The sequence below is a fragment of the Oncorhynchus mykiss genome, chromosome 32 (assembly GCF_013265735.2).
Source record: "Oncorhynchus mykiss isolate Arlee chromosome 32, USDA_OmykA_1.1, whole genome shotgun sequence".
Taxonomy (NCBI): Eukaryota; Metazoa; Chordata; class Actinopteri; order Salmoniformes; family Salmonidae; genus Oncorhynchus; species Oncorhynchus mykiss.
In genome coordinates, this window is record NC_050572.1 from 40,553,377 (window position 1) to 40,575,789 (window position 22,413).

At 40.8% G+C, this 22,413-nt stretch overlaps 1 long non-coding RNA gene across 3 annotated transcripts in view; it reads left to right on the forward strand.

Annotated features, from left to right (window-relative positions):
• Positions 1-766: 766 nt before the first annotated feature.
• The window catches only part of LOC110488457, a 41,183-nt gene continuing 19,536 nt past the window's right edge, over positions 767-22,413 (forward strand). The window contains exons 1-5 of one of the 3 annotated variants that reach the window (XR_005041374.1): positions 767-903; positions 1,840-1,937; positions 2,219-2,322; positions 2,590-2,685; positions 14,665-14,722. This is a non-coding gene — a long non-coding RNA (uncharacterized LOC110488457). Of the gene's footprint in view, positions 904-928; positions 1,938-2,218; positions 2,323-2,589; positions 2,686-4,115; positions 4,588-14,664; positions 14,723-22,413 lie in introns of those variants that run through there. The other 2 variants (XR_005041373.1, XR_005041372.1) reach the window with 2 other exon arrangements.

Consider the following 22,413-nt stretch of genomic DNA (forward strand, 5'->3'; position numbering starts at 1 on the left):
ACTAACGTTGGGTAGATAGGTAACATACCGGTACATACTGCTGTAATGATATGCTATGTGCTTCGTAAGGACAGCGTAGCTAACAAATTGTCAGCCAATATAACGCTAAGGTCATTTATTTGAAAACGTCATTACTTTATTTCATTGACTAGCAAGCTACCGCGAGAACACGCTCTGCGGCTTGAGCACGCTTTTGGTGCACTGTCGATAGCGCGCTGGACTTCGGGATAGAAGGTTGAGTGTTCGAAACCTGCTCCCTGCTTGTTTCATTTGAAGTCGTGCACAATTATCAGTTTCTTATTTGGTTTATATTGCCCATTCATTGTCAGTTAGAGACAGTAGTGCATAGGGACCCAAAAGCATAATCAGTGCTCTAACTACCACTTGGCCGTTAAGGTAAATCTGGTCTGTGGTAGGACGTTTTTTTTCTCACACCTAGCTCGGCTATAAGACTATTCTTTAGTAAAGGTTGAATAGTCTATTGTTCAGCTATTAGCCCCCCTCCCCAACTTTTAACAAATGGATGTCTTTTTGACGAGAGAAAAACTTTTTTTATTGTCAAGTCAAAAATCATTTTTCTGAAAGCAATTTTTTTTTTCTTTCAATCAAAAATAATTGTTCTGAAAGCAAATACGAGGCATTAAATTAAAACAAAAAATGTTTTGCAATCAAATATTTTGTAAGAGAGCGCAAAACATTTTATTCACCCAAAAATATTTCGAGAACAAAACATGTATTTGAAAACAGAACTTAATTTCGCTATCAACCACCCTCCATTTTGGCCATTTTTTGAGTGTCAGTTTGGCTACAACAAATACTGTTCAGCCTTTCTTTCCCACACAAAGGAAGTCATAGCGGACACCCACGAAGAAAGACTTGTTTGATGATGTAAGCAGCACACAGGTAAGCAGCACTGGGCGTTCTTCCGTCCAACTTTTACATAGCTAGTAGTTCGCTCCTACGATTCAGTGTCGGTTCATAACATTGTACTATATTACATAGATACATACATACCGTAGAGTGATAAATAATGCCATTATTATTACTATTATTATCATGCTAACCAAAAGCATTTAGCTACGAACGACTGTTCTCGCCATTTTCAGTTGAATTGATCTAACTTTCTTTCATGGCAACTCATAAGCAGACCATGTCGTATTTGTTTCATAGTCGATATATAATCATATTTCATGTCAGTGTAACGGTTAGCTTTGTTTACAGAAGGATGAAAGAACACTATGTCTGTCAGGGAATGCTAATCTGATATGTGAGATGAAGAGTTAGAACAGAAAGTCAGCGCCATTAAGGCAAGGATGCCCCCATGCGGGCTTTAGAATGGTCAAAGGACGTCTCAGAGTAACGGGTCATCGTGTAGGGAGTCTTTGCAGCGGGTATCATTGCCAGAATGATCCAGCTGTTCCTGCTCCCCTGTCTCTCGTCCACATGAATATACATTGATAAAGTACTAAGCTGTATAATGTCTCCATCAAATCTAAGAAGTTATTTTAACATTTTTAATTCTTATTCCTAGACACGTTTTCAATGATGTATGAAATTGGAGTTGTTCTTCATCAACTGGTAATACGTAAATAATGAAGCAGGTTAATAGGTTAAACATTTCACTTTTATTTCCAATGCTTTTTTCCAAGATACAACAGGTAAGTATATTATTTTGTATACAAACTGCATATTTCCCATCACCTAATGAACAACCACAATACCAGTCTGGTGTTAAGCTTTCTGTGCTGTATTGGCGTATCCTGAAAATGACATCTGCTTTAGATTGAACGGCCATATCTCAGTTATCTACAAAAAATAAGCTATTGTCTTTACTTTCAGAGTGCGGGCTGATCAAGGGGTGGAAAATGTAGATATTGCATTGTCCGAGGAACAGGCCGTGGAAGCTATATTGCTGGCAAAAGTGTCCATAACCAGAGGTAAACATTTTATTTCACCTTTATTTAGCCAGGTACTAGTTGAGAACAAGTTCTCATTTACAACTGCAAACCTGGCCAAGATAAAGCAAAGCAGTGCGACACAAACAACAACACAGAGTTACACATGGAATAAACAAACATACAGTCAATAACAATAGAAAAAGTCTATATACAGTGTGTGCAAATGAGGTAAGTTAAGGGAGGTAAGGCACTGTTCTGTGTTCTTTTTCTCTCTTCCTCTGCCTGTCTTGTTGTACATGGAACCTGTCTCACATGCACAGTTTTGGAGGAAGAAGGATACCTTGACCTGTCGAATTCTATCCACTTCTTCTGTGTGGGATATGTGTTCCTATCTCGTCTGCGGGCAGATCTGCAGCATTTCACAGTGAGTTGGAATAATCACCCTTTAAGTACAGAGGCGAACCTGACACCTCACCAGCTGTGGCATATCGGAATGCTCCAAACACCTGTGCACATTTTAGTTTTTGCCTTAGCACTACACAGCTGATTCAAATGATCAAGTCATCATCAAGCTTCAAGTGGTATTCATGTCTTTAGCCTCTTAGTGTGGACACCAGGTGAGACCACACACACTGCTATACCAGCAGAGGGCAGCCTTGTTCATTTTATGTCGACATGTTTCTTTCCCCAGCGACCATTCCTATACATGAAGTGTGGTGCAGTGGCCTCAGGGAGAAGATAGCCTACACCTACAGTAGATGGAGATGTTTACCGACCACCGACAAAGGTACCCTATATAAACAAACTGACCTTAGATCAATGCTTTCAGGCAACTTAGCTGGTGTAGTGACATTTTACATCACTAGATGAGAGATGGGGTTTGCATCCAAAATGGCACCCTATTCCCCATAAATGATATGATGTACTACTATTGATCAAAGCTATAGTTAAAAGTAGTGCACTATAGGAATAGGGTGCCATTTGGGATGCAAATAGGGAGTGAAAGGACTTGTGGTGCCAGATGTCGCTCAGACGCTGTGAGCCCACAAACATAAATTTGAAATGGAAAAGCCTCATGCTTTGTCAGTATGGCATAAACTGGTTTGGATTTTCTAGGTCATAGAAAAGGTTTTGCAATAGGACAATGCACATTGTTAAATGGGTAGCACATCATGAAGTGCTACTAATTTAGTAATAGTATGGTAACAAGTTATTCATAATACATTATTTTTCCCAGATACCCCTTCATTTCATTGTAATTATATTATTATTTCAGAGTAGTACACAATGCATGGTAAATATAATGCAGGAAAATTGCTCCAAAATAAAAGTTATTGTCACTGTCTGTGCTGTTAAGGGAACTCTTTAATATGTGTTCATGTTTATAGCGTTAAGATATTGCAGCTTTTCATGAAAAAGTCCTGAGGTCCCTGAAGTTTGCTGCTATGGTTTTTTATGTTTTTATGTTTTCCTCCATCATAATAGGATCATGTTTCTTCTTTATTTGCCATTGCCTCAGACTTACGAGTGTACCAAACATGAAATAGCATTTGAAGACCGAAAGCATTAAGTAACACATATGATAAGTCAGACACGCACACGCACGCACACACACACACACACACACACACACACACACACACACACATACATACACACACACAGCCACCCTCAGCTCTGAATCAGACCTTCTAAGCATCTTCCCTTCCCCCTCTCTACATCTCTCCCCTTTTTTGTCCCCCTCTCCTTTTCCCTCCCTCCCTCCCTCCCTCCCTCTCACTCGCTCGCTTTTAGCCTGCAAGCACTATTTCAATCCTCTGTCTAGGAGAGAGCGAGACAGGCAGAGACAGAGAGAGCAAGCACGAGAAAGAGAAAGAGGGAAAGGGGAGGGTATGGCGGGATTTAGGGTTCAAGTGCATGTGTAGAAAATGGCCTGAATAAAACAGAGAGAGAGCAGAAAGTAAGCAAGGAAAATGGAAGGCAAAAAGAGGCAGGACACAAAGCTGAAAGAAAATGTATTAACCCTGGAATGAGGGTAAAAATGCAAGTCCAAAAATCGAACACTGGGAGAGTGAGAAAGAAAATATTCCAGCAGCCCCCTCCCCTTCCCTCTCTCCCCAACGACACACTCCTCTTCCTCTATCCCTCCCTCCTGGATATTTAATGAACCCCCAGTCGTGCTAGCTTTCCCTTCTCTCCTCCCACCTTTTTACACATAGGCACACACATGCACACACACCCGGGCTGACTCCTTCCCTCACGCGCGTCTACTATCCACTTTCGCCTGAGACCGCAGCAAACCCAGGGCTTTGTTTTTTTTGTTCTTTTTTATTTGCTTGCTTTGGGTTTTTCCCTCATGTACAGAGAGACTAGACCCACTTCACCCTTACTCTGCAGAGAGAGTGCCCCTGAAAACATAGGCCCTGGATTGTTCATGCATCAGACTGCATGCTATCAATTGATTTGTGCATTTACGCCTCCCTATTATTTTTGCTCTTTCTAAAAAAAAATATTGCTCGCTAACTTTCATTTTGTATTCAGTCCACTTCGAACAAATTTCTTCACATACCCATTCTGGAAGAGGGGACGAAGAAAAGAAGAGAACGCTTGCGGAATGCACAGATGAAAGGGGACAGCAAAAATAAAGAGTGAGAAAATGGAGAGCATGTTCTGTGGGAGAGCAAGAGAGGTAGGAGAGAGAATACCGGCATTACCAAGAAACATTTTAGGGCGAGAACAGAAGGGGGACCCGTAGGGGGAGAGAAGAAGGGAGGGATGTCTGGATAGGACTCTTCAAAATTGCAGGAAAAGGAGGGAAAAAGAGAGAAAGAGACAGAACTGGATTTATCTCCTAAACCTGTGCTGGTAGTTCACTTTTATATTTTTGCGCTTTGACTTGTCCAAATGTTTTATAATTCCTTCCATCTCCCTCTTGCCTCTGTGTGTCTGTTCGTATCCTTTTCCTCTTCATACACTCATCCTTTATTGCTTTCTTTCTCCTAGATTCTCCTTTCTCCCGCCCTCCTCACGCCTTGCTCTATTTTTCAACTTTTTACTTTTTGCTTGAAAAATATGTTACCTAAGATCCTAATCCCCCATCCTATCCCCTCTCTCGCTCTCGCACTCCCTCTCTCTCTTACTCTCCCCCCTCTGCTGTTCTCTTATGTGGGTTCATATCTCATATGCTATCCTCGGTGCCTCTCCCTGTAGAATTACCCTTGGTCACATTTAGATTAGGATTTTGGAGGGGGCTGCATTCAGAGCATCCAGTTCTGAGGGCCCAGTCACTCTTATGTGACCCCCTGTGCATGCGTGGGGTTGGGCCAATCACGTTTCATGTTATATATCAATGTGTGTATCGAAAATATGTGTGTTATAATTCAACTTTAAGAGAGACATGAAGGGCATGGCAGCATGGCTGGTGAGAACCAGGTTGTATTATTTTAGCATTACAATATATGGCGATGGTATTGGAAGTTAGAAGTATAGGGTCGCCATTTCTCTCTTTCCGTTATACGCTCATCTTTTTCCCCTTTCCGGTCCCATCTTCCATCCATTCATCTGGGTACCCCTTGATCTGTCTGTCCTCCTGTAACTAAAGACAATATCCACAAATCATCATGTGGTCTGATGTCATCAATCTGAGTAAATGAACTGCTGGTTCCAAAACACTGAAAGTGATAGAAATGTTTTTTTTAAGTTTGTTCGATTATCTTTCCTGCATGTTTTGGGATGACTTGTTTGATGTGGGGATATTTACTGGTAAAGAGAGAGGCTTGGTATGTGCAGTGCTTCAGACCCATCCCTTTTTCCACATTTTGTTACGTTACAGCCTTATTCTAAAATTGTTTTTTTTATTTAAATCTCATCAATCTACACACAATACCCCATAATTTTTGCAAATGTATAAACCAAAATATTAAATTTACATAAGCATTCAGACATTTTACTCAGTACTTTGTGAAGCACCTTTGGCCTTTTGGCAAACTCCAAGCGGGTTGTCATGTGCCTTTTACTGAGGAGTGGCTTCAATCTGGCCACTTTACCATAAAGGCCTGATTCAATGACGAGTGCTGCAGATATGGTTGTCCTTCTGGAAGGTTCTCCCATCTTGGGGCGGCAGGGAGCCTAGTGGTTAGAGCGTTGGACTAGTAACCGAAAGGTTGCAAGATCGAATCCCCGAGCTGACAAGGTAAAAATCGGTCGTTCTGCCCCTGAACAAGGCAGTTAACCCACTGTTCCTAGGCCTTCATTGAAAATAAGAATTTGTTCTTAACTGACTTGCCTAGTTAAATAGAGGTAAAATAAAATACATCTCCACAGAGTAACTATGGAGCTCTGTCAGAGTGACCAAAGGGCCTTCTCCCACTATTGCTCAGTTTGGCCTGGCGGCCAGCTCTAGGAAGAGTCTTGGTGCTTCCAAACTTCTTCCATTTAAGAATGATGTGTTCTTGGGGACCATCAATGCTGCAAAACATGTTGGTACTAACAGATACTTCCCCAGATCTGTGACTCGACACAATCCTGTCTCGGAGCTCTACAGACAATTCCTTCGACCTCATGGCTTGATTTTTGCTCTGACATGCACTGACAACTGTGGGACCTTATATAGACAGGTGCGTGCCTTTCCAAATCATGTCCAATCAATTGAATTTACCACAGGTGGACTCCAATCAAGTTGTATCTCAAGGATGATCAATGGAAACAGGATGGACCTGAGCTCAATTTCGAGTCTCATAGCATAGGGTCTGAATACTTATGTAAATAAGGTATTTCTGTTTTTATTTCTAAGAAATTTGCTAAAATTTCTAAAAGCCTGTTTTCACTTTGTCATTATGGGGTATTATGTGTAGATGGCTCAGGATTTTGATTTATTTAATCCATTTTAGAATAAGGCTGTAACTTAACAAAATGTGGAAAAAGGAAAGAGGTCTGAATACTTTCCGAAGGCACTGAGCTTTTGTTTATTTCCTGAATATAGGACAGACACTTCAAAACCGTATTCCTTATGATTTATTTTTTTACTGTGTTTTTTTGCTATTTATTTATGCACTATTCAATTTGTTTCTATGGGCTATAGCAGTAAAGGCCAAATTCAATATTTTCTTCAATATTTTCTCAACGTCTTAGAGTCTCAAGAAATAAACGGTTTATCGCCCAAGCCTAAGCATTATGTTGTTTATATTAATGTAATGACTTGTGAGGCACTGGCGAATCACACTACGTATGTGATTGTTATGTTATTGTTGCTAGATAAAGGCCCAAATCTACGCTACCTCAGCTGCTAATCTGTCCATATGTACGGTATTGTGTGTCCAGTATTGTATGTCCAGTACCAGTATGTAAACCCACCATCTCTCCATCTCCATGATCAGCCACATATATTTCTCCCTCTTCCTTTCTCTCTTCCCTCCCCTGTGTTATCTGCCTCCCTACTCTGTGGTTGATTTATATAGGTACTAACTATCTCCCTGCTTTCTCTGTATCTCAATCCGTGCGTTTGTGCATGGTGTGCATCTATGGCTGAGATTGTGCTACGGTATCTATAGTTGCGACTGGTGTACATACATATTTGCAGGGGCCCCTGTGTGTGCGTGTGTGTGTGTCTATCTGTTGTGTTCGATTGCGAGTATGCCTGTACGTAGTGGCGGCTGTGGCGGTCATGAAATTCTGTTAGCCAGTGATTGTCAGGCAAATAACTGCTGGTCTCACGGTAATTTACCATTAATTAACATAAACACGTTTATCATCTCCTGCTTTCCACTCATAGCCTTCAAGCCACTGATGCAGGCCTTTGGAACATGTAGGTCTAATAAATCTATTTAATATGGCCTACAACATCACAATAAACCCATTATTTATTTTAGACAGTTCTAAAGAAACGTGATATGAAGAAAATGTAGTCTATTTCAGAAGAACAGAATAGCATACTGTGATGTTGATCCCTGATCTGGCTATGTCATATGGCTGTGGGCTACACTAGTTAATTTAGCAGACAACATTTGCTTAGAATTCCGTGGCATTATTTGATATTATTTTATTGTATGAATAATACAATTGAACATAGCTGAATAAAATAGAAATGACATTTTTTCCAAATGATTTCCGAGGACTATTCTGTGTTGAGTGGTTAACAAAGAAATAGGTCCTCCAATTTGCTTAATTTAGAGATATTTATGCAACTTTAGTTGTGATACAAACGTTGGGCTACAGTGCCTTGCGAAAGTATTCGGCCCCCTTGAACTTTGCGACCTTTTGCCACATTTCAGGCTTCAAACATAAAGATATAAAACTGTATTTTTTTGTGAAGAATCAACAACAAGTGGGACACAATCATGAAGTGGAACGACATTTATTGGATATTTCAAACTTTTTTAACAAATCAAAAACTGAAAAACTGGGCGTGCAAAATTATTCAGCCCCCTTAAGTTAATACTTTGTAGCGCCACCTTTTGCTGCGATTACAGCTGTAAGTCGATTGGGGTATGTCTCTATCAGTTTTGCACATCGAGAGACTGAAATTCTTTCCCATTCCTCCTTGCAAAACAGCTCGAGCTCAGTGAGGTTGGATGGAGAGCATTTGTGAACAGCAGTTTTCAGTTCTTTCCACAGATTCTCGATTGGATTCAGGTCTGGACTTTGACTTGGCCATTCTAACACCTGGATATGTTTATTTTTGAACCATTCCATTGTAGATTTTGCTTTATGTTTTGGATCATTGTCTTGTTGGAAGACAAATCTCCGTCCCAGTCTCAGGTCTTTTGCAGACTCCATCAGGTTTTCTTCCAGAATGGTCCTGTATTTGGCTCCATCCATCTTCCCATCAACTTTAACCATTTTCCCTGTCCCTGCTGAAGAAAATCAGGCCCAAACCATGATGCTGCCACCACCATGTTTGACAGTGGGGATGGTGTGTTCAGCTGTGTTGCTTTTACGCCAAACATAACGTTTTGCATTGTTGCCAAAAAGTTCAATTTTTGTTTCATCTGACCAGAGCACCTTCTTCCACATGTTTGGTGTGTCTCCCAGGTGGCTTGTGGCAAACTTTAACCGACACTTTTTATGGATATCTTTAAGAAATGGCTTTCTTGCCACTCTTCCATAAAGGCCAGATTTGTGCAATATACGACTGATTGTTGTCCTATGGACAGAGTCTCCCACCTCAGCTGTAGATCTCTGCAGTTCATCCAGAGTGATCATGGGCCTCTTGGCTGCATCTCTGATCAGTCTTCTCCTTGTATGAGCTGAAAGTTTAGAGGGACGGCCAGGTCTTGGTAGATTTGCAGTGGTCTGATACTCCTTCCATTTCAATATTATCGCTTGCACAGTGCTCCTTGGGATGTTTAAAGCTTGGGAAATCTTTCTGTATCCAAATCCGGCTTTAAACTTCTTCACAACAGTATCTCGGACCTGCCTGGTGTGTTCCTTGTTCTTCATGATGCTCTCTGCGCTTTTAACGGACCTCTGAGACTATCACAGTGCAGGTGCATTTATACGGAGACTTGATTACACACAGGTTGATTGTATTTATCATCATTAGTCATTTAGGTCAACATTGGATCATTCAGAGATCCTCACTGAACTTCTGGAGAGAGTTTGCTGCACTGAAAGTAAAGGGGCTGAATAATTTTGCACGCCCAATTTTTCAGTTATTGATTTGTTAAATAGGTTTGAAATATCCAATAAATGTCGTTCCACTTCATGATTGTGTCCCACTTGTTGTTGATTCTTCACAAAAAAATACAGTTTTATATCTTTATGTTTGAAGCCTGAAATGTGGCAAAAGGTCGCAAAGTTCAAGGGGGCCGAATACTTTCGCAAGGCACTGTATATGTTTAGATTTTTTATACTTTCTAAGGGTGCGTGATTCACTGTAATGATGTTTTGAAAACAGTTGCATGAAAGGCACGAGCTCTGCTTTGTTTCTTGTGCAGGCTGCACACACTTCATCAGTCTCTCATTCACAATTTGACAAGCACTTAATAATATTCTCACCAGGCCTCAAATTTCCTAGTTGCATCCACCTTGTGTGGCCATAATTCCCCCTAAAAAATCTATTGCCTTTTGCGACCAAAGTGGCCATTGTGTCCTTGGGCTGAATATAATAATTGTAATTCCCTTATCCCAGCAGCTTTGCTCTGAAGCAGCTCTCACTCACATGGCTCTAAGAAATCTCAATGCTTATTCATTATGGAATTCCGAGGCTCATATTGAAGATGTTAGAAATGTCCACATTTACTTTTCGTCAGCCAACAAGATGAGTAGGCCTAACAAACAGAAAACACACTAGCCTATGTCAATCTACTACACTTTATAGTACAAAAGTTGACCTATTCTATTGGTCAACTTGTCCTTCTGTGCGAGAAATAAATATTCCAAACATACTCTGGGACAGTTGTGGTATACAATAGATCCCAAATGAATACAACCACTCGCATCGAAAACACGTTTAAAAGCAATGAGGCTGATGCAACAGATCAGAACGTTTAGCTTAAGATGTTGATAAACTATTAGGCTATTTCTTCACATTATAAGCACAGCAATGCGCACACGGCAGTAGGCTATAAGCGCAAATGTTCCCAAATGCAATCAATTAGCGGGAAAACACTGTTCTCAAAAGTGACCACAAATGTGATTATGCATAAAGGTACATTTTTATGGTGAAAATGATCTTCCCCAAACTTGAAACTCACTCACCACCTATGTATGCCAGTTAGGCTCTACACCATTTGTAAAGCAGAATAATGTGCTTAATATTAAGAAGTTATTTGGCCACCTTATCAAAAAATATAGGCCTATGGGCTAGGCTACATGAGGTGTACGACTATGATTTGAAAAAGTTGCAAAAAAAGGGGTGTGCTGTTTATGCCTTTCTGCACACACTGGACATCATTCACACGTGATAGGCTAATATTGTCACCCATCTGACTGTTCTTAATTTAATCTTGTCTTTACATATAGCCTACTAAATAATATACTGTATGTGTGAAATTAGTTTTGATTTAGAATGTACCATTATCATGCACCTGTCTCGTAACAGGGGCATGGGAACAATTATACATGTCATCTACACACTTCATTTGTGAATGGAGGACGATTTCCCATGATTAAATTTCATGCCAGCCAAGTATGCTGTACTCCTGTTGTAAAGCGAAGCAATGAGCTTAATATTAGGAAAGTTGAGAAATAAATATAGGCCTAGCCTATAGAAAGCTGACGGGATCCTCTTCTTTTTAATAGAGGCCCTCAACTTTGTTTTCTCAAGCAATTGCATAGCCTAAAGAAATGTTGCGCAACATGAGCTCATGGGCTCTCATGGAATGTTTGATTTGATTTTCAATTACATTTTCATTGATGTCAGAGTGATTAGAGGGACACTAGAGTGCTGAGTACCTGGCAGTTAGCAAGTTTGGTTGGTTACAAATGACCATCCGCAGCATCAGAACAGCCCTACTGTAAATAAGCTCTCAAACGCCTTGGATTGAATTGAGCTGAACAGTGCGCTGAATGCTGGACTATATTCCCAACATTTTACGGTAGACCCCGTTTTCGAACATTGTTGCACAGTACTGTGTCATGAGCTGTGTGTATGGAGTGACCTTATTACAGGCAGTTTGAGAGTTTATTTACCAGTTTGACTGGCTTTGTTACTTTTGTTAAATAGTAATCAGCCGCTATGCGTCAAGGACACCTGTGCACCCTTTTTATACTCTGCCTTTACTTTATCTTTGTTATAGACTCAGTAGTAACTGTAAGTTCTCATTTATGTTTTTATACAAACTGCTTGAGGGATATCATGTAGTAAATGTGTGCTAGAGGTGTCACTACAGACCCAGGTTCGATCATGGGCTGTACCACAACTGGCAGTGATCGGGAGTCCCGTAGGGTGGCACACAATTAGCCCAGCGTCGTCCGTGTTTGGGGAAGGTTTGGCCGGGGTAGGCCATCATTGTAAAATAAGAGTTTGTTCTTAACAGACTTGCCTAGTTCATTAAAATCACACATCATCTTATTATGCTGAAATGGAGAATTTGAACAAATATAGTACACTGAATGAATATGGCACCCCCCCAGCAGTTCATGTGATATTTCCAACATGTTCTGGGAATACATACAAGCCCATAGCTAGGCTTAGTCTCAAATGGAACCCTATTATAGTGCACTACTTTTGACCAGATTTATATGGGGGCTCTGGTCAAAAGTAGTGCACTATATAGGGAATAAGTATCCCATCGATGTGTAACATTGTTTTAGCATCTAAAGGTTCCTCTCTTCAGGTTCAATTCTTCTGTCTGGGAGTCTGTTGTGTTGCTCATTCATAAAACATGATATTCAACCACATACATTAACTGGATCAATGCAGACCTCAGGACTTCGAAGGCAGGCAGGCTGTGTGTGTGGATGGGGTTGAATCATTGAGATATATAGGGGTTGAATGTTAATTTTCACCCACAGAAATCTGTTGATATATCATACACTGGTCATTGATGATATATACTGTACATACCCCAACCACAAGCCATCGATTACAAACAACATCCCCACTGAGCTAAAGGGTAGAGCTGCCGCTTTCAAGGAGCGGGACTGTAACCCGGAAGCTTACAAGAAATCCCGCTATGCCCTCCGATGAACCATCAAACAGGCAAAGCGTCAATACAGGACTAAGATTGAATCGTGTCTGAAGCTCGTCGGATGTGGCAGGGCTTGCAATATTACAGACTACAAAGGGAAGCACAGCCGCAAGCTGCCCAGTGACACGAGCCTACCAGACGAGCTAAATTACTTCTATGCTCGCGTCGAGGCAAGTAACACTGAAACAAACATGCAAATAATGTTCTTCCCCAAAAACATAGCAAAACAACAATCTAGGTGTCATCTAAAATAACCAATTTTTTATTTATTTTTTAATATATATATTTTTTAAATTATTTTTAATTGTTTTACCCTGTTTTCTCCCCAATTTCGTGGTATCCAATTGTTTAGTAGCTACTATCTTGTCTCATCGCTACAACCACTGTGCCACCCGGGAGGCCTCAATAACCCTATTTTTAAGACAGTTCTTATTTGATTAATGGTGGCCAGACCCATCTATGTGAAGCTAGCCACAATAAGGATTAGCCACAATAGTGGACTTTGCGGTTAGCCTTCAAAATAAAAATGGCATAATTCTACTATTTGTATTCATTTGCATTACTGTCAATGACATACTGTTATTTTGAAGGCAAACTGCAAATTCCACTATTGTGCCTAATGCTTATTGTGGCTAGCTTCACAACACAACCCGGGGCGATCGAGCCTCACTAGCCAGATGAAGCTAGCTGGCTGCTTATAACTTTAGCTTTGGGCAACAGGGTTAAGTAGCTGGCTAGCTATTTATTTTCATGAACTGAAGTTCAATTTCAATAGGCGACCAACAAGTGGCAACCTAGCTAATACCTACTCACATGGATTCCTAAATCATTGCTAAGAATAATGAAAATGACTGCAGGTTCTACTGGTCATTGTTTTCAGGCTGGTTGTATTGGTGCTAGCTAGGTACCAAGCTAAAGCTAGCTACCCCAGAAGTTGTGGTCTTACAAATTATGCTTTATTACCAACGCGGTATTGTAAACACATCGTTAGTGGCCGGTGTTTGCTTGTTTGCAGAATTCTTTTGTAAAGCTTTGACAGTGCTACTGTATCTTTTTTGACACGCAAAGACCCAAACGGCGTTCCATAGTATGTACAGTGGGGCAAAAAAGTATTTATTTTCCACCATCATTTGCAAATAAATTCATAAAAAATCCTACAATGTGATTTTCTTTCTCATTTTGTCTGTCATAGTTGAAGTATACCTATGATGAAAATTACAGGCCTCTCTCATCTTTTTAAGTGGGAGAACTTGAACAATTGGTGGCTGACTAAATACTTTTTTGCCCCACTGTATGTCGTGAAGCTAATAGCAGTGACACTATTATTGTGTAACTCCGGTAAGGCAACATCTGAAAAACAGCGCACTTGGTAGTGTGTACCGGTGCTCGACCAGTCGGCGAAAGCCAACATCACCCACGACAGAGAACGATTGATTGTCAAGGGTAATGAATTCCATTATCTTGCCTTTAATGGATTTCGCCTTTGAGTTGTCTCGCTGTTGTTACTCTTTCAAATTACATTGTGGGCTAGTTTAGGAATGCTGTGTTGCAGGTATAGCGCCAAATTTTACATGGCGTCATTACGTCATGTACCTACGTCATGTACCTTCTGTCATATAGGTTTTGCACATCGGGCGTTAAATTAGACATCGGCTGATACCGATGTTGGAATTTGTAGCTAATATCGGCGGATTCCGATATGTTCACAAATATATCGTGCATCCCTAGTTATTTTACTGCTGCAGTTTAATTATTTGTTACTTTATTTTCTATTTTTTACTTAACACTCTTTTTATTAACTTCTTAAAGCATTAAAGCATTGTTGGTTAAGGGCTTGTAAGTAAGCATTTCACTGTAAGGTTGTATTTGGCACGTGACAAATAACATTTGATTTGATTTGAAGTGGACATTCATATATAACATAGACATACTGGGAACAGACAGGTGGATGTACTGTAAAAGCAACAGGCAGCCTTACAGACAAGCAAAGACAAATATAGAGAAGACAGAGGCTACCTTTCTTCAGGTGTAAAAGCATACATCATTAGAACGGGACGTTTTTAAAATAAAAAAAAGACATTACAAAAAATGGTGAACCTTAACCTATAGTCAGGATGTTTGTTTCTCTTTTTCAGATCTGACCTACGCACCCAACATAGCCACTCCCATTCCATATAGCCCAAGACCTGAAAGGTAAGGAGATATTTTAATTTTCAATGAAAATTAACCAACACAAATCATCCATCATACTTCACTTATCCTTCAGGGAAGTCATGTGAATGTGAATAGAAGTGCCCTATCGGTCAAGTTTTTCCTCAAACATCCAGCAGTGAGGAAGATCACTTGGTCAGCCATTTTGAGTTCTGAACCGATCGACCCATTGATTTACCTTTAGAACAATTGAATTAAGGTTGTTCTCCCACAAAAGCTTAATAGCAAAATAATATGATCTACAGTGATTAGAGGTCGACCGATTATGATTTTTCAACACCGATACCTATTATTGGAGGACAAAAAAAGCTGATGCCGATTAATCGGACGATTTTTACAATGTATTTGTAATAATGACAATTACAACAATACTGAATGAACACTTATTTTAACTTAATATAATCCATCAATAAAATCAATTTAGCCTCAAATAAATAATGAAACATGTTCAATTTGGTTTAAATAATGCAAAAACAAAGTGTTGGAGAAGAAAGTAAAAGTGCAATATGTGCCATGTAAGAAAGCTAACGTTTAAGTTCCTTGCTCAGAACATGAGAACATATGAAAGCTGGTGGTTCCTTTTAACATGAGTCTTCAATATTCCCAGGTAGGAAGTTTTAGGTTGTAGTTATTATAGGAATTATAGGACTATTTCTCTCTATACCATTTGTATTTCATATACCTTTGACTATTGGACGTTCTTATAGGCACTTTAGTTTTGCCAGTGTAACAGTATAGCTTTCGTACCTCTCCTCGCTCCTACCTGGGCTCGAACCAGGAACACAACGACAACAGCCACCCTCGAAGCAGCGTTACCCATGCAGAGCAAGGGGAACAACTACTCCAAGTCTCAGAGCCAGTGACGTTTGAAACACTATTAGCGCGCACCCCGCTAACTAGCTAGCCATTTCACATCACATTGTTACACCAGCCTAATCTCGGGAGTTGATATTCTTGAAGTCATAAACAGCAGAGCTGCTGGCAAAACGCACAAAAGTGCTGTTTGAATGAATGCTTACGAGCCTGCTGGTGCCTACCATTGCTCAGTCAGACTGCTCTATCAAATCATAGACTTAATTATAACATAATAACACACAGAAATGCGAGCCTTAGGTCATTAATATGGTTGAATCTGGAAACTATCATCACTAAAACAAGACGTCTATTTTTTCAGTGAAATACGGAACCGTTCCGTATTTTATCTAATGGGTTGCATCCATCAGTCTAAATATTCATGTTACATTGCACAACCTTCAATGTTATGTCATCATAAAATTCTGGCAAATTAGTTTGCAATGAACCAAGCGGCCCAAACTGTTGCATATACCCTGACTCTGCGTGCAATGAACGCAAGAGAAGTGACACAATTTCACCTGGTTAATATTGCCTGCTAACCTGGATTTCTTTTAGCTAAATATGCAGGTTTAAAAATATATACTTCTGTGTATTGATTTTAAGAAAGGCATTGTCCTTTTTTGCGAATGCGCACTGCATCGATTATATGCAACGCAGGACACGCTAGATAAACTAGTAATATCATCAACCATGTGTAGTTATAACTAGTGATTATGATTGATTAAGTTTAATGCTAGCTAGCAACTTACCTTGGCTTCTTACTGCATTCGCGTAACAGGCGGGCTCCTCGTGAGGCATGTGGTTAGAGTGTTGGACTAGTTAACCGTAAGGTTGCAAGATTGAATCCCTAAACAAGGCAGTTAACCCACCGTTCCTAGACCGTCATTGAAAATAAGAATGTGTTCTTAACTGACTTGCCTAGTTAAATAAATATTAAATAAAGGTGTAAAAAAAAATATACAAAAATGACAGATTTCCGATTGTTATGAAAACTTGAAATCGTCCCTAATTAATCGGCCATTCCGAGTAATTGGTCAACCTCTAACAGTGATAGGTATTTCATGTCACATTTGAGCTTTGTACAATGGGGGTTGCCAGTTTGGTCTTTGACACAATGTATCTCTTACTGAGTTACAAGTGGTGAGTTTGCCAGTTGGTCATGTCCTGGTATTGTAAGTAGTTAATTACTAGGGAATCAGGGAGACACAGAGGGGTATAAAGAAGAGCTTGTGGCTTTGAGAAGCTTCACATTACATTTGTGTCTTTGTGTTGATGTAACCCCCCGTCCCCACCAGGAGAATAAGAGCTACATTCTGCCTCAGCGACACAATAGAGTCCTTCATATCCAGATGTTGTCACAATGTGTTTTTGTAGCGCCATACAGTGCCTTCGGAAATTATTCAGACCCCTTGACTTTGTCCACATTTTGTTACGTTACAGCCTTATTCTAAAATTGATTCAATATATAAAAATCCTCAGCAATCTACACACAATACCCCATAATGACAAAGTGAAAACAGGGTTTTAGAAATTTGTCCTAATTAAAAAAATAAATAGAAAAAAATACCTTGTTTACGTAAGTATTAAGACGTTTTGCTATGAGACACGAAATTAAGCTCTGGTGCATCCTGTTTCCATTGATCATCCTTGAGATGTTTTTATAACTTGATTTGAGTCCACCTGTGAATAATTAAATTGATTTGATATTATTTGGAAAGGCACACACTTGTTTATATAAGGTCCCGGTGTTGTCAGTGCATGTCAGAGCAAAAACCAAGCCATGAGGTCGAAAGAATTGCCCGAAGAGCTCCGAGACAGGATTGTGTCGAGGCACAGATCTGGGGAGGGGTACCAAAAAAATCTCTGCAGCATTGAAGGTCCCCAAGAGCACAGTGGTCTCCATTATTCTTAAATGGAAGAAGTTTGGAACCACCAAGACTCTTCCTAGAGCTGGCTGCCCAGCCAATCTGAGCAATATTTAACATCTGCTAAATATGTCTATGTGACCAATACAATTTGATTTGAAGTTCTACAGCAGCAAGGACTGGGAGACTAGTCAGGATAGAGGGAAAGATGAACGGAGCAAAGTACAGAGTGATCCTTGATGAAAACATGCTCCAGTGCGCTCAGAAGATTCACCTTCCAACAGGACAACGACCCTAAGCACACAACCAAGACAACACAGGAGTGGCTTTGGGACAAGCCTCTGAATGTCCTAGAGTGGCCCAGTCAGAGCTCAGACTTGAACCCAATCAAAGATCTCTGGAGAGACCTGAAAATATCTTTGCAGCGACGCTCCCCATCCAACCTGACAAAGCTTGAGAGGATCTGCAGAGAGGAATGGGAGAAACTTCCCAAATACAGGTGTGCCAAGCTTGTAGCGTCATACCCAAGATGATTCGAGGCTGTAATCACTGCCAAAGCGGCTTCAACAAAGTACTGAGGTAAGGGTCTAAATACTTATGTAAATGCGATACTACAAGTTTTTTATTTGTAATACATTTGGTAAAATTTCGAAAAACCTGTTTTTGCTTTGTCATTATGGGGTATTATGTGCAGGTTGATGAGGGAAAAAATATATTTAATCCATTTTAGAATAAGGCTTTAACAAAATGTGGAAAAAGTCAAGGGGTCTGAATACTTTCTGAATGCACTGGATCAACCTCTCACTCATTCTTCCTGCTTCGCTGTTTTACTTTCTGCTGAGAGTTAGAGAGGCCAGACTGACAGATCTTTGAAGTTCTATCACTGCATAACCCCAAACCGACTGCACGCGTGTATACATTTATTTTGTCCCCCCACACCAAACGCGATCACGACACGCATGTTAAAATATCAAAACAAACTCTCAACCAATTACATTAATTTGGGGACAGGTCGAAAAGCATTAAACATTTATGGCAATTAAGCTAGCTTGCTTGCACCTGCTAGCTAATTTGTCGTATTTAGCTAGCTTGCTGTTGCTAGCTAATTTGTCCTGGGATATAAACATTGAGTTGTTATTTTACCTGAAATGCACAAGGTCCTCTACTCCGTCAATTAATCCACACATGAAACGGTCAACCGAATCGTTTCTATTCATCTCTCCTCCTTCCAGGCCTTTTCTTCTCTGGACTTTATATTGCGATTGGCAACTTTCATGAATAAGGTGCATTATCGCCACCGACCTCGTTCATCTTTCAGTCACCCACGTGGCTATAACCAATGAGGAGATGGCACGTGGGTACCTGCTTCTATAAACCAATGACGAGATGGGAGAGGATGGATTTGCAGCGCTATCTGCGTCACAAATAGAACTGACTAATATTTTAGTGCCTGGCAATACAGACGCTCATTGGCGCAATAATTGAATAATACAGATTTCTACATTTATTTTGCAGTGCACAGTGGTGTAGTCAGGGTATAAGGTATGTGTCACACACACACACACACACACACACACACACACACACACACACACACACACACACACACACACACACACACACACACACAACTATACTTGTGTGGACTTTTTATCCTAAACCTAACCCTTACCTTAAACCTTATATCTAACCCTAAACCTAACGCCTAAGCCTAAAATAGCCCTTTTAGAAGTAAGAACCGGCAATCAAGGATCTCTCATTTTTGTGAGGACTCCACACACATACACACACACAGTCAGCCGGCCAAGTATCCCTTTCACCGGTCTAACAGAGAGAAATTGCCAAAGGTGGAAATTATAGTGTAGGCTCAAGGAGGTCGAATTAAGCAGTCCTGATGGTTACAGGACTGTTGAGCTCTTTGCTACAGACAGGTTTGTGTCAGTGGATGTGTCCCAAATGGCACCATAATCCCAATTTAATTCTTAGTACAAATTTAGACAAATTAAAAAGACCTAGCTAGCTAAAAGACAAAGTCAACCAGTTCCTTTCAAAATTGACATGTTCTTAGTGCATAGAAAGGGGTCTGGGAATATGGCTTAATATAAACAGTGTAGTTATTCCCTCCGCAAGGCAATCAAACAAGCAAAATGCCGGTACAGGGACAAGGTGGAGTCGTAATTCAACAGCTCAGACACGAGACGTATGTGGGTCTACAGGAAATCACGGACTACATAAACAGCCACGTCACGGATACCGACGTCACGCTTCCGGACAAACTAAACACATTCTTTGCCAGCTTTGAGGATAATACAGTGCCACCATTGCTGCTCGCTAACAAAGACTTCATCCCCCCCTCTTCTTCTTAGTGGCTGACGTGAGTAAAACATTTAAACTTGTTAACCATTGCAAGGCTGCTGGCCCAGATGGCATCCCTAGCCGCGTCCCCAGAGCATGCACAGACCAGCTGGCTGGTGTGTTTACGGACATATTTAATCGCTCCCTATCCCAGTCTGTTGTCCCATATGCTTAAAGATGGCTAACATTGTCCCTGTACCCAAGAAGGCAAAGATAACTGAACTAAATGACTACTGCCCCGTAGCACTCACTTCTTTCATCCTGAAGTGCTTTGAGAGGCTAGTCAAGGATCATATCACCGCCACCCTAGACCCACCCGTATGCATACCGCCCCAACAGGTACACAGATAACTCAATCGCCATCACACTGCACACTGCCCTATCCCATCTGGGCAAATAGAATACCTATGTAAGAAGGCTGTTCATTGACTACTGCTCAGCATTCAACACCATAGTGCCCTCCAAGCTCATCATCAAGCTGGTGGCCTTGGGTCTCAACCCCTCCCTGTGCAACTGGGTCCTGGACTTTCTGATGGGCCGCCCCCAGGTGGTGAAGGTAGGAAACAACATATGCACTTCACTGACTCTCAACACTGGGGCCCCACAAGGGTGTGTGCTCAGCCCCCAACTCAATCAAGTTTGCAGACGAAACAACATCAGTACCAACAACAGCGAGACAGCCTACAGAGAGGATGTGAGGGCACTCGGAGTGTGGTGTCAGGAAAACAACCTCTCACTCAACGTCAACAAAACAAAGGAGATGATTGTGGACTTCAGGAAACCGCAGAGGGAGCACCCCTCTATCCACATCGAAGGGATCAGATCACCGAGAAGGTGGAAAGTTTTAAGTTCCTAGGCGTACACTTCACAGACAAGCTGAAATGGTCCACCCACACAGACAGTGTGGTGAAGAAGGCATAACAGCGCCTCTTCAACCTCAGGAGGCTGAAGAAATTTGGCCTGTCACCCAAAACCCAGACAAACTTTTACAGATGCACAATCGAGAGCATCCTGTCGGGCTGTATCACAGCCTGGTACGGCAACTGCACAGCCCTCAACCGCAAGGCTGGTGCTGGGTGGTGCGGTCTGCACAACGCATCACCGGGGGGCCCGAGCCACTGCTTGTTCACACTGCTATCATTCAGAAGGCGAGGTCAGTACAGGTGCATCAAAGCTGGGACCGAGAGATTGTGAAACAGCTTCTATCTCAAGGTCATTAGACTGCTAAACAGCAATCACGAACTCAGAGAGGCTTGCTGCCTACATTGAGACCCAATCACTAGTCACTTTAAACAATGGCACTTTAAATAATGCCACTTTAATAATGTTTACATATCTTACATTACTCATATCACATGCATATACTCTATTGAGACCCAATCACTGGACACTTCAATAAATGGATCACTAGTCACTTTAAACAATGCCGCTTTAAATAATGCCACTTTAATAATGTTTACATTACTCATACCACATGTACAGTATATACTATATTTCATACCATCTACTGCACCTTACCTATGCCGCTTGGCCATAGCTCATCCATATACGTATATGTACATATTCTCATTCACCCCTTTAGATTTGTGTGTATTAGGTAGTTGTTTGGGGAATTGTTAGATTACTTGTTAGATATTACTGCACTGTTGGAACTAGAAGCACAAGCATTTCGCTACACTCACATTAACATCTGCTAACCATGTGTATGTGACCAATAAAATTTGACTTGAATTGAGATAAATTAAAAAGCCCTAGCTAGCTAAAATACAAAGTCAACCAGTTCCTCTAACAATTGCAGTTCATTTTCTGAAATCGTGTTTGGACCTGGTCAAAAGTTGTATTTTTCCACTGGCCAGCGCTATTGTAAAATGAACGCTCGTTGGTGATTTCGACCGCCGCTCTGCTATTTTCTAATACTTGCACCAGGGTTGGTAATTTACTTATATTACATGAGCTCACTTGCGCTAAAATGGGAACGGTGGTACAATATCTGGTGTGTGCTTAAAAACGTGTGCCAAAGTTCCAATTTCAGGCAGCGTTGGTGGGGATATTTAAGACCAACCAAAAGCTGATCTTATTGGTAACGCGGTAAGTTATGGCATTGATTTTGACAGTGGAAGCGCAGCCTATCCAACCGTGATGCATAGTGCCCATATGCGCATGGTACAAGAGAGATGTGCTTTTTGTGCCCCCAAACTTCATGTTTAGAAACACAAAAAACAAATGTTTGTTCCCATTTAATTTAATTTGATTAAAAACCAAGCATAGCCTCCCCTCCTCTCAATTATTTTATTTTGTCCTGCCCAATACATTCGCCAAGTAGTCAAAACTATCAATAAAAATCCCTTCCTATAGGCAGAAACTCAAACAGGAAGTACCCATGCTAAGGTCTATTCAACGCTGGTCTGACCAATCGGAATCCATGCTTCCAGATTGTTTTGATGAGGCGGACTAGGATATGTTCCAGGTTGCGTCTGATAATAACTTTGACGTATACACTGGCACGGTGACTGAATTCATCAGGAAGTGTATAAGGGATGTTGTTCCCACTGTGACTATTAAAATCTATCCAAACCAATAACCGTGGATAGATGGCAG